Raw genomic sequence first — 12,306 nt, forward strand, 5'->3', positions numbered from 1 at the left:
GTTCAATTCGACATTGATGCTTTCGCATTCACAACTTATAAGAAGTGCTTAAGTGTCCCCGGATTTTTTTGTTCCATTGCCTCTTAAACCTTATGCGTGTTATTTATTCTTCTAGGAGTAGGCTGCCATTAGGCCGTTAAATATTTTCCAACGTCTCCGTGGCAAAAGCTGCTGATATTCAGGAGAACACACGTAATAAAGAACTTCTCTCGGAACATGGTTGGTGGAATACCATGGGGAAGTTTGACGATTCGTTTTTAATATTTTGCTAGCAGGTATCTGGACCCTCCAGTTCTGTTTTCGTTGTTGCCGTGCTGTCCCACATAAAGTCCAAGTGCGAGGAGAATGAATAGCCAGTGCGCAAGCCACTTGACTTGCTGTATACGCGAGGGCGAGGATGCGTGCAAGGGCGATCCCTGGAGGAATTTAGGCAGGTGTGCGCCCAATTGGCGAGATCACGTATTCGATGCTGTGCTGCCTCACGGCCGGGCTAGAGGAAGACGACGCGCCTCTCTTTCCTCCCTAGACCGGCAGCGGCTGCCCGTGCGGCCGAGGGCATACGCGGCCTGCGAACCGTAAGTTCGAGATCATCTGCTGCAGGTACCAGGGCTCAGGCCGAGCGTGCAAAGGCGAGCCAAGGTGGCTGTTGAACTCAGGTGCGTTTCCTTGCCGCGCGCTTAGTTTTAGAGGTCGCGTAATCTTTATTTTGAGGAAATGCAGACGCGAACGACAGCGCGAAGCGTTTACTTTGAAACAATCACGTGCTCAGCTTGCTGCCGGTGCACCTTATCACATAAACATTTTGATACTGAGTGTGCGCGGTTATCGAGTGAGATCTGTTCATGTTTGTCCGTGCGCGCCGTGACACCACGCCTGCCTAGTCAGTAAGCAAATGTTTGCTGTCATTTATACGGTCTGAAGAGTTACGACGTTTCCTTCGTTTAAGTGTGTAACACCTTCCTATTGCTATTAGGTATTTCTTCGCACTTTGGGAGTGAGTGCGGCTCTTTTAGTCGTTTCCGAAGATTTTTAGTATATGAGAATCACTTGGATTTCGCATGAAGAAAATAAATTTGGTGCTGAATATTCTGCGGATTGATAACTTTCAAATAAAATAAAATGTTTTCAGTAACTTGAACAAAAAATGCTTTAGCAAATGAAACCCATCCAGTTTCCTAAGGCCTTTCCTAGCTACAGCAGACTACAGCAGACTGAGAACGAGAAATGGGTGCCCATATCCTGAAGAGCGAAAAACAAACAAACTTACGACTGGGTGCTTTCGTGTGGGCTTGTATGCGCATTTCTCTTTGCACGAAGCTTGATAAAGGTGTGTCGTGTTTTTCATGTTTTGTAGCCACGTGTGCTTGCGTTCTTGGGCGTTTGGATATATTGTGTAAATAACTGATCTTTTTTGGCCAGTGGGATGCCACTACCAAAGAAAAACAGAGGCATTACACAACAATTTATACCGAGAACTGGGCTCTATGTACATTTTTAAAGTACTCGTTGCCTGCGTACTTACCATTTTCAAGGCAGCGAGACAACACTTGAATCACGGCTGCCCTATGGCTGCTGCAATGGCGCACACTTCATATTGATTGGGGCACAAAGAAAACGGGAAGCTTTACAGCGAAGGGAGCTCATGACAGAAGGGACTCAGGCAAAGCACCGCGGCAGAACCCTTCGCATGCAGCAAGTTCGGAAGTGTCAAGTGGAGTGGGGGCGAGGATTGAATGTCTTTCTTAGGTGAGGACGGATGTCCACGCCTGCTGCAGGTTTGCATGCTTAGTTGCGATCGTCTCCTGCCGACTTTCTCGGCCAGCATCACGTTACACAGGGACGAGAGTAAGAAAGCAATAAAATTGCTCCGACAAGTCAGTGTACACCAGCTATCCCAGCGAAATGCCATGTTAGCGCAGTCTGCCCTTCACTGCCGAAGCTAAGCTTCCCAATGACCACGAGGCTCCCAAGGATTAAGAGCAACCGAAGTGGAATGAAAGCGCAAAAGTAAGTTGTGTGAGATCCCGCAGACCCAAGAAAGAGAGCGCTGAGAACACCAACTGCTGAGTTAGCCGTCAAGACTGATAAGCCATAACCATGCTTTAGGCTAGGCATTGCTATTGTGTTGCGAGCCATTTCCGAGCCATTTTGTGGCCCCAAGGAAAGTCATTCGACAGTTATAGTTTAGCGTATACAAAAGCTTTACGTGCGCAAGCCTGCAGCGTATCAATGATGCGCATGCTTAGAACGTAACGTGCAGGCATTGTGGGCTGTTGCGGAACGGTCTCGAGGGATACTCTTGCTGACAAAAGCGCAAGGACGCTTCCGTATCGGTGGGCGATAGGCTTGGCGATTGAGTGGTGGTCGAGATTGCCTAATTTTGTCAATATTGTATGAAGCTTTACAAGGTGGCATTGAAGAACAAGCTAAATGAAGACAAAATTTCCTAGTTTTTGGTGCATACGGATAATCATCATCATCATCATCATCATCATCATCATCAGCCTGGTTACGCCCACTGCAGGGCAAAGGCCTCTCCCATACTTCTCCAACAACCCCGGTCATGTACTAATTGTGGCCATGTCGTCCCTGCAAACTTCTTAATCTCATCCGCCCACCTAACTTTCTGCCGCCCCCTGCTACGCTTCCCTTCCCTTAGAATCCAGTCCGTAACCCTTAATGACCATCGGTTATCTTCCCTCCTCATTACATGTCCTGTCCATACCCATTTCTTTTTCTTGACTTCAAATAAGATGTCATTAAGTCGCGCTTGTTGCCTCACCCAATCTGCTCTTTTCTTATCCCTTAACGTTACACCCATCACTCTTCTTTCCATAGCTCGCTGCGTCGTCCTCAATTTAAATGGAACCCTTTTCGTAAGCGGCCGGGTTTCTGCCCCGTAGGTGAGTACTGGTAAGACGCAGCTATTATACACTTTTCTCTTGAGGGATAATGCCAACCTGCTGTTCATGATCTGAGAATGCCTGCCAAACGCACCCCAGCTCATTCTTACTCTTCTGATTATTTGCGTTTCATAATCCGGATCCGCCGTCACTACCTGCCCTAAGTAGATGTATTCCCTTACCATTTCCAGTGCCTCGCTACCTATTGTAAATTGCTGTTCTCTTCCGAGACTGTTAAACATTACTTTAGTTTTATGCAGATTAATTTTTAGACCCACTCTTCTGCTTTGCCTCTCCAGGTCAGTGAGCATGCATTGCAATTGGTCCCCTGAGTTACTAAGCAAGGCAATATCATCAGCGAATCGCAAGTTACTAAGGTATTCTCCATTAACTTTTATCCCCAATTCTTCCCACTCCAGGTCTCTGAATACCTCCTGTAAACACGCTGTGAATAGCATTGGAGAGATCGTATCTCCCTGCCTGACGCCTTTTTATTGGGATTTACTTACTTTCTTTATGGAGGACTGCGGTGGCAGTGGGGCCGCTATAGACATCTTTCAGTATTTTTACACACGGCTCGTCTACACCCTGATTCCGTAATGCCTCCATGACTGCTGAGGTTTCGACAGAATCAAACGCTTTCTCGTAATAATGAAAGCTATATATAAGGGTTGGCTATATTCCGCACATTTCTCTATAACCTGATTGATAGTGTGAATATGGTCTATTGTTGAGTAGCCTTTACGGAATCCTGCCTGGTCCCTTGCTTGACAGAAGTCTAAGGTGTTCCTGATTCTATTTGCGATTACCTTAGAAAATAGTTTGTAGGCAACTGACAGTAAGCTGATCGGTCTATAATTTTTCAAGTCTTTGGCGTCCCCTTTCTTATGGATTAGGATAATGTTAGCGTTCTTCCAAGATTCGGGTACGCTCGAGGTCATGAAACATTGCGTATACAGGGTGGCCAGTTTCTCTAGTACAATCTGCCTACCATCCTTCAACAATTTTGCTGTTACCTGATCCTCCCCAGCGGCCTTCGCCCTTTGCATAGCTCCCAAGGCTTTCTTTACTTCGTCCGGCGTTCTGTGGCATTTCGAATTCCTCTAGACTATGATCCCTTCCATAATCGTCATGGGTGCCACTGGTACTGTATAAATCTCTATAGAACTCCTCAGCCACTTGAACTATCTCATCCATATTTGTAATGATATTGCCGGCTTTGTCTCTTAACGCGTACATCTGATTCTTGCCTATTCCTAGTTTCTTCTTCACTGTTTTTGGGCTTCCTCCGTTCCTGAGAGCATGTTCAATTCTTTTCAAAATATAGTTTCTGGTGTCCGCTGTCTTACGCTTGTTGATTAACTTAGAAAGTTCTGCCAGTTCTATTCTAGCTGTAGGGTTAGAGGCTTTCATACATTGGCGTTTCTTGTTCAGATCTTTCGTCTCCTGCGATAGCTTACTGGTATCCTGTCTAACGGAGTTACCACCGACTTCTATTGCACGCTCCTTAATGGTGCCCAGAAGATTCCTGTTCGAATACCTGTTCTGTAGCTTGATCTGGAATTCCTCTATTTTCCCTTTTACCGCTAACTCATTGATCGGCTTCTTATGTACCAGTTTCATCCGTTCCCTCCTCAGGTCTAAGCTAATTCGAGTTCTTACCATCCTATGGTCACCAATGGCATACGGAACACGCTGTACTAAACGTGGCCTGACGAAGGACTTGGGAGCGCAGCTGCTGTTGTCGCGAAACTAAAGCTGTCTCTTTTGTTGGTTGCACTCGGTGGTTGATTCTAAAGCGTGGCTTTACGGGCTAGAAGCACTTCGGAGAGCCCGTAATTTTCTTCTTGTGAATGTGTTTTCTGGTCGCTTTTTGATATCTGTATTGCGTTGTCTACATTGCTGTTTAACGTGGCGGCTTGCACCTGCCAGAGACTGGCATCCAGTCCGTGGCAGGAGCGTTGTCGAAAGGTTTTGTTGCACATTGCTATAGCGTCTTTGTCAACGACTATTCACTGCATTTTTTTGCCTTAAGACGCCGGCGCAAGTATGTGCCATCAAAAAGCAATGCAAAGAGCACTAAAAGAAACATACACGTTAGGCCGGCGTACTGCTGGACCAATCCTTCGAAATAGAAACTGGCTTTGGTTTTATTGGGAGCGTTGCATTACTTTCACCGTACAGTGATGTCGAATGGAAGGAGAGAGAGAGAGAGAGAGAGAGAGAGAGAGAGAGAGGAACAGTTGCTGTACGACCCTCTACTGAGTCTTCTTTCATGTCAGTCTTTCGCACTGGTCCTCCTAAAATAATTGAAAGGAATATTTTGTGTAGTGCACACGTGAATTTCTTTATTCAAATTAGCGTAAAACTCAGAATCGCCTTCAATATACAACCGCTTGACCAAATCTAGCAAAATTTACGGCATTTGAGAGAAGGGGACTTCTACCGACTGTGGTAAGCGGAGATTTTGTATAGGGCTTCGTAGATGTCCCAGAAATTGCGCAGAATAAAGCGGTTTTTGAAAAGTAGAATAAGTAAGTTTACAAATTCGCAACTCTGCGCAAAAAGAACACAAAAAAGCAATACATATATTGCAGTTTCGTAAACTGCGTGTGTTAGGGGATCTGGAGAGGCCAAATTTGATATATGCGTTTACAGCGTACACCAAATAGCTTGCATTGTTCACGAACGTTTTGCAGAAATACTAGCCACTCACAAAGTACTGATATATTTCAGAGCAAGGTAACATTTTTGGAAATTTTGTGTGCCTTATATATCACAATAGGTGCCGCTTCCAAAATTTCGATGTTATTGTCTATTGCTCAGTTAAACATCTGTGAAGTAGATTTCTTAATTAGTTGTAAATTTAATGAATTCCAGTTATCTTTCGGAAAATAAATAGATAAGCTAAACTAAAATTCTGCTGCCATCGTTCGGTAGACTTAAACTTTTTTCTTCAAAAAGCAAGAAGCCTAAATAAATGCCGAACAAGACAATACTAAACATTGGATGCCAAACAATACAATGTTTTTGCTTATGTCTTTAGAGATAAGCTCATGAGCTAAAGGCGCGACATGAGAATGCTTGGTGACACGAACGTTGGTCACTTGATACGTAATAATTGCTCTGGAGAATTCAAGAATTACAGTGCATTCAATTACGCAAATCTGCGCATTATATTATGGACCAGTGGCCTCTGCATTCGAAGCCACGATATAGGGAGGGCAGAAAGCACACGCTGGCCAAAAGGACACTCTAGTGTCTGCGCCGAGATAGCTTTATGCAACAGCGGTCCCTAATACATTCGGGATTATGGGCTCTGACAAGCGGGGCACCCGCATTATTGAAGCTGCTTGTGCCATACGTGTAGACCGCGGTTCCATTATTTGAGGCGACGAAAGCGTCTAATGGAGGAGGACACTGCGTAGTTGAGTGCAGTGCAGAAAAATATAAAGAGGGTCAAGAAGTAAAAGTAAACTCCAACCTTCAAGGAGAGAGGCTGTAGAAAGTATGCGTACAAGAACCTTGGGTGAACAAGGAAAAAAATACCAGAGCATAAGGAAATAGACGGAAGAGACCCAGACAGCTAGGCTGATGGATTGCTGGGACGTGGCTCCTAATGGGAAAATAAGGAGCTTAATGGAACGTTCAAAGAGCAATTACATCATTCCACCCTTGTCGTTAAAAGAGGCTCCTGCCGTGGCGATCCTGGAGCACTGTGGAGAGGATAAGAAAAAAAGCAGAGAAGGAAAGAAAGGGTAGAGCCAAGTGTGCGAACGGGCAAAGTAGGCAGCAATAAAGTAAAAAAAAATACGCGAAATAGCGTAGGAAAAGCTGCAGAATCGTGCGCGAAGAAGGAAAGCAAAGATTAGACACCACGATTAACCTGACCTAGCTGTTGTCGGAAACAACGTGAAAGGAAGAAATTTTCATCAACTCGACTGTAGCGAGAAGCTACAGATGAAACCGATCTTCTAGCTAGGTTCGGGTGGATGACAATTTCTCCCTTTCATGTACCTTTCTCCACCTTCTGGGCGTCCGCAAAACTGATTAAGCATATGGAGAGAATGTGATGCAAAGGAAGATGTTTATTTTTATTCATTAATTGATTGAATGACTTCTATGCAGTTGAACACGTTGGCAACTATGCTGTCGCGAGCTTCCATAAAAACTGGACTGTTGAACGATTAAAGGATGATAGATAGCCTGAACATATTTGCCCTTTCTTCAGGGAACATTATGTCTCTCAGCTTTCTATTGCTTCCTACCGTACGTTCCTCTGTGTAGTGTAACCAATTACCTGTTAACCTTCCTACCTACCTCTCTTCATGTTGTGTGTACCTGCCTGTGGGGTTTATCTCCCAATTTGTTCGTTTTTTTTCTTATCGCTGGGCCTGTCAGGAACAGAGAGACAAAGACAGACGGGAGATTCTTTTGAGGTGATGCTTAGAACATCACAAGGCCGCCTTTAACAAAAGCATAACGAACAGGTGGCTATCAGTGACACACCCACCGGGGAACCACAGAAGCCTTGAGTGTACACTACGACAATGTATCATCAGAGTAAGCATTACTGCGGCGAGGAACAAATTATGCGCACAAATTAGGCGGCGTGGAACAATTTGCTATGTTTAAGGGGGAGGCCAAATGAGAGAGAAGACAAGTGTTGAGGAGACGATATGCATGTTTGAGCACCACCTCTTAGCGGTGTCGTATGCCTACGATATTCGTAATTAGGGTAAATAAGTGATGTAATCGTCGACGTCGAGAACGAGCGTGGTTAAATAAATTCCCACAAGGCACGCCTTGCCTCCCTGGGACAAGACTACAATTACTGCTTAACGAAGAGCTGGCACTCCAGTAAAGTAGCCACTCCAGGGCCCTTCAGTTTCTTCTTTGCTTAAATGTACATGTCCCACACTTCGATGAACTCCCCTCAGCTCGTGGCTAATTTGAAACTGGAGTCGACCTCGAAGGAAGGAAATAATGAAAGACTTTCCCTTTCTACCTTCCTATCTCCGTTTTCCTTTTTACGTCTGTGTACCTGTGCTCATTTATGCCTGTGTAACGATGTGGGCAGCAATTTGTAAGAACCTGCTGTCTCCATCATGGTGCCTACGAGAAATAATAGTGCTAGCTGTTTCTTCGTGTGGACTACCTCTTCATGGCTTTTTCCTCTCGTATATCTGCTTAATGCGAAGCAATAACGGGCTCCTTTCTGGACTTTCTTCGCAGGGAGAGCAGTGGGGGGCGGCGAAATCCCCGTCCCCTATGTAGTGCGAGTCAGCACAACTCTATTTGGAGTAATGAAACAATAAATCACGACATATTAAACCTGCACATACCGGGTGTTTCTACGAAGAACTGAGGTAATATGTAAACATAGCCATGTTTAAATAAAAAGACGCTTTCTTCAGAGACATAATGTCAGTGGTGGCGACGAGGAGGTGACGGGTGTTACGTGGTAGTCAGTCGCTAATTAACAAAAAATGACAATAACCTTATAAGCGCTTAGTCTCAGTGAGCTGATCGTAATTGTTAAATTGAAGCGAGCTCTCTGAACACGCCATATCAACTTTTGGGTCTGCAAAAATGCGATTGCCCCGGAATTTTGGCACGACGACGTTCGGCTATCAGAGCGCACGAAACCTAAACTGCGAGGCTGCAGCGAGCACCAAGCCCCGCCCCTTGATGCGACGTTCTGCTTAGGTCACGTCACTCAACAGCGTGCTGCGAATCTGTGTTCTTCCTCACTGTCTCAGCCATTCCCCTCATGACCAATGCTTTCGTGTAGCACGAAACAGGGAAATGCGGGGGTGCGTTTGTAGCAGATTATACGTGTACAAATAAGCACGCTGGGCAAACACGGAAGGCGTGACCATGCCCCCTGGCAAGACGCAAGGTGGCAGGATACCCGGCGCAGCAGGACACATCCAAGCATCCATTCAGCGAGTTTATATAGCCAGGCTGCGAGCAGCATGACTCGCGCTGATTGGTCCCGTATATTGTGCAGAAACTGACAGGATATATCTGCGTATACGTGCGTGGCTGGTGAGGCTGCACACAAATGTTAAATCGAGGATAAATAAAAGACCGACAGGTGTCATTTCCCTCACAGTATTGATGACAAATATTCTGGTTGACTCTGCAGGCACCAATACTGTTAAAATGAAGAAAAAATCTTTCTTTGGTCATGTACACAAGAAAACTTATTTTTTAAACATAAAAAAAGAATTGTTTCTTCCACTGAAAGGGATATCATCTGTAGTAAGAATATAAACTTTCCGTGTTTACCTTGTTTCTTCACGCTCACTTTTCACAGTATACGCAGGGGAAATGGGGTTAGCATACAAAAAGAAAGAAATGAGAAAAAACACTGGCGACGTCACGTCGTCCGGATGCACACATCGAAACTACAATCGCTCATGGCCTGAGTCCGCTTCAGGAACTGTAGTAATGCAATTTGCTAGGGTTCGTCATTTAACACCTGTTGTAACCTACGACTTCCACAGCTTTATTGAGTGTCTTAACTTTTTAAGGCACACGTGGGTAAAAAACACTGCACCAGCGTTTTTTTATTATTGTCACCCTACATAAAATTTCTTTTGCTGAGAAGTTTGCATCGATCTTTTACTAGTGGTGGGGATGATGATGGGGGGGGGGGATTATTATTATTACCATGATGATGATGATGATTGCAATTGACAATGTCATATTCTTTGAATGAGTGCGGCGAGCAATAATTGCCTATAGTATTGCGTTATACTGTCGTCCGGATGGCCTCCTTCGCTATGGTATTGTAGCCAAGGTCGGCGCACCGACCTTGAGCGAGCCAATCTTGGAGCTATTGCGAGAGAAAACTGCGCTTTACTCGGCTAAAGACCTACCAAGCAGATGTGCCAGCCGTATAGCCTAGGAAAGTAGTCATAGAAAGTTTTTTTTTTTTACTAAGCGAATATTATTCTTATGACGTACATTTGCTACCGTGAGGATATGTAGATATAATTTGTTTTATCACATCGTAATTCCATACAAACCAAGGTCAGCAGCCAGGATGCCTGTAAGGGTAGCAAAGATAATAGAGCTATTATCTAGCTATTATTTATTATTAGCTACACTATTCGGCAAGAGGGCAGCAGCACCCAGCAGCCACAGTCAGTAAATGCGGGAGGGCTCGTAAAGAGAAGCTCTCTGTTAAAACGGAAATTGTTGACGTGTCCCACTGTCCACCACTTTGAAGGTCCTTCTTTAGTAATGGAAGTTGCCGCTAGATGTGGATGGTCGGACGAAAGGATACTGTGAGCGTCCCTTTCGAAACGGGGTGGTAGCAAATGCCGCCAAGCTCGTCGCCAGTACCTTTCTTGGGCTGCTTTTTTCAGTCTTTAGGACCCACAGTTTATGTTAACAAATTATTGACCCTGAAACGAACTTATTGTCCTAAAATCTATTGTTTTCATTGGTTTTGCGTCAGCAAAACTTCAGTCGTCTTTTGGTATTCTCCAGCGCAGGTTCATTGGGCTTTCGTCTATTATCTCTAAATCGTAATGCCTCCGGCAGGGGTACTGCGACCATATTGACCTCTGAAAGGACTCAGCTTGGGAGCCTGCCGGTGACAGCAGGGTGAGGGTATATCCCAGCTTCAATCCTGTTCAGGTAAATTTCCTTCAGCCAGTTGTGTGGTCGTGGGTGAGAGAGCGGGCCCAGAATGAGAAAAAAGCGCGCTTGTCCCGTCGGATTTGCATATTCTAGGGGAAGTGAAAAAGAAAACCGCCTCGCGGTAAAAAAAATGTGGGCTGATGTGTGTTATTTCTGCTATCATGTGCAAGGCCGCTAAAATAATCAGAGCTGTATCCTTGCATACAAGTTGTTTTAGCTGATTAACGAAAGCTTTAGCTCGTCTAATTGGCGTGACTGCGAGCAAAAAAAAAAAAAAAACAGAGATAATATCGCAACGCGAAAACTAAAGATAAAATAAAAATAGCTTTGATTCATGATTTCTGAAAGTCAATAACTTGCCTTCAATACCGAAGGTATTCGGAGAATGTGTAGGAGACGACACTCTTACACTCCTAATAGCACTAACAACGCGTAGGCTCAATGAAATGCTTCGAAATCAATTCAACTGTGACAGAGCCTGTCGTGGGGATGTTGGACGCACTTATTTGATTGATTTGTTGGCTGATTATGGATTGTAAATGTTCGGAACAAGCATAATATCTCAACAGGTTTCTCGCAACTACAAATTCGTAAATGCTTGAAAAATGACGATTGGTGTAGTGAAACACATAAGCTGTTTGCTAGTTCGCAGCGAAACGTGCTCTTGGTTTACTATGTAATTTATTTGGTCGAAAGGTCAAGCGATAAAGCGGGACATATAGATTGCGTACTGTAAAGTCGAGAATGTGCAAGCACACACAAAAGTACCATGGCGTAAAACGAATAACAGTGTATGTCCCTCTCACGTACTTCAAAGTGCTAGAACGTGATTATAGCGGCTTGTTTTGAGGACAGGACACAGAAAAATGTTCACAGGACAGACGCCGTTCGGCCTTTATCCTGCGTGCGTTCTTTCTGTGTCCTGTCCTCAAAACGCGCCGCTATGACCATGTTCCGTCAAACCAGCAAGCAACTAGCCCATCTAAGTCTGTTAATTCAGAGTGCTAGACTTGCTACTTGAACCGTCAAAGAGGGTACCCTGTGATAGACCCTGCTACTTGCGAAGGGGACCAGAAACTTTCAGCGAGAACTATACTTCCTGTCGAAAAGAAACAAGTGAGAATGGGGCAGGCCTGCTGCCGGCAACGCGTGAAATGTGTTTTCAATGTATTACCGTACTACTTCGCCTTCGCAATCTGCGCTGTAAGTATACTGCTAGGTGTTCTGAAAAAACGGCAGAAGATATATGAGACACATACATTACGAGAAGGCCGCTTAGCCCGTAGCTACTTTTCTGCGCATGAATAAGTTACGCGGACAGCACTAGTCATCAATTGTAATTATTTGGGTACGCAAGAAAAGGAAGTCTGGATCCCGAGGAGCGCGTGCTTTGCAGCTGGTTAACGAAATCCAATTCCTTACCGGAAAGTTGATACGATTAAAGTGACGCAGTCTGAAGTACGAGGGAGAAATATAAAGAAAAGCAGGTCTCTGATTTACAGTGCGCTCGCGGCATGCGCCTGCAGCGCTCCAACTAACACGTAGTCTATCTCTATTTTTATTTTAAATACACGATCTTTCTAGGAGCGACTAAGGATGCAAGAACGACCTATGAGAAATGAAAATTAAGCGCATGCAATATTTCACTGAAGATTGCGCGCGCCGCTTTTTCTAAGGTCGTCACAGTAATTTCTCTTCACTTCCAAAAAGGAAGCCGGAACGTGCGGGCCTGGCTGAAAGATTGGAG

The sequence above is a fragment of the Dermacentor variabilis genome, chromosome 7 (genome assembly GCF_050947875.1).
Source record: "Dermacentor variabilis isolate Ectoservices chromosome 7, ASM5094787v1, whole genome shotgun sequence".
NCBI classification, from domain to species: domain Eukaryota; kingdom Metazoa; phylum Arthropoda; class Arachnida; order Ixodida; family Ixodidae; genus Dermacentor; species Dermacentor variabilis.